Raw genomic sequence first — 1,686 nt, 5'->3', positions numbered from 1 at the left:
ATCATAATATCATAAATCAATAAACATCAAATAAAATTAGAAAATTCATATGATCATTGTTTAATTTTAAAATGTTAAAGTTTTTAAATATTATTTTTGTCAATCTTGTGATATTATTTGGGAAAAACCTATATTACCTTTTCAACTTGACTTTAAAAACTAAATACATTTCTCAACTTTTTTTTTTCTGCTTTTTAATATTGTGATATGTCTTTTTAAATTTAATTACTCCCTTGTCCCATTTTAGTTGGTCATCTTACTAAAAATAAATGACTCATATTAATTGATCACTTACTAAATCATAATAGAATTGATTAATTTTTTTCATGATACCCCTATAATTCACAGCATACATTAATATCTCAACAATTTAAATTCAATATTCATTTCTATACCCATATCATTAATATTACTAACGGGTAAAATAATAAAAAATATTCATTCAATTTATGATTTTTTAATCACCGTATAAAATAAAATGTGCCCAACTAAAAAGGGATAGAGGGAGTATGTAATGAAGTAAAAATTTGAAATATAGTTGAAGGTCTATTAACATTTGAAATAAAAAAAATTAAGACTATTTAAATTCACGGTTTAACTTAAAGGACTATTTTGCTCATTTTTCTTACCAAGAATAAAGACTATTTTAGCAATTGTTAGTTTGTATGAAAATGTATAAAGTTGAATGACATTGTTGAAACAAAAAAAAAGATAAGTGACTATAGTAGAATATTTTTCTAAGTTGAATGACAATATGAGGAATTGACTCTTTGCGTCCACATGTATCAATAATTTCAGTGGGCCAATTCTGCTTTGATTTCAGCTTTCTAGGTTAAAGGTCTATCAAAAAATAGTTTTTTTTTTTTTATCTCGCAAAGATAGGAGGAAAAAATAGTTGTTTTGAAGTTTAAAGAGATGCCCTAGTGAAAACAACAACAATGATTGAGAGAAGGAAAAGGTCCAGTAGGAACACTAAGTTACAAAATTGGTAGAAAAGGAGTTTGGTCTATGAGAAGCACTTGGGTTTTCATGGAGTTGAATGAGAATTGAATGGGTGATGAAAGAATCAGCTAAGTGGGTATTTATATGGGCTTATATTTTGGTCAAAATAGCTTTTAAGCTATTTTTTTTTAATCTTTTCAAGTGTTTAGCAAGTTTTAAAATTGCTAAAAAAAAGTCAAAATTTACTTTTTATAAGCCAAAAATTAAAAGCTTCAACTCCCAACTTATTTTTTTTGGCTTATAAGTCATTGTATTTTGACCAATTAAAAAATATTTTTGTTCCTCAAAATTTTCTCTTATTCCAAAATTTTCCTTGTGTTGCTATATTAGTACCCTTTTTATATGAAACCTCTAATTTATGAAATATGAATTTTTAAATATTATTCTCCTTCTTTAATATATTATTTTAAATTTGAACAATTATTATTGTACAACATATGAATTTCTCTAATAAAAAAATAACTCACCAATCAAAATATATGGAGAATACTCATTGAAGATTAGTGAATGATCCATCTATATTTCACGACGCAACATTCGTATTTGCCAATGTTTTAATAGTGATAGTCATTACTCAATCAACGAGTAATATATTTTCTAATTAAGAGTCTTTTTATCAAACAAATAGTATCATTTGTGACCAACTATTTATCTATTAATGTAATTATAATTATTAGTAACATA

Source organism: Capsicum annuum, chromosome 10 (genome assembly GCF_002878395.1).
Source record: "Capsicum annuum cultivar UCD-10X-F1 chromosome 10, UCD10Xv1.1, whole genome shotgun sequence".
Lineage (NCBI taxonomy): Eukaryota > Viridiplantae > Streptophyta > Magnoliopsida > Solanales > Solanaceae > Capsicum > Capsicum annuum.
This window is presented reverse-complemented; position numbering follows the sequence as displayed.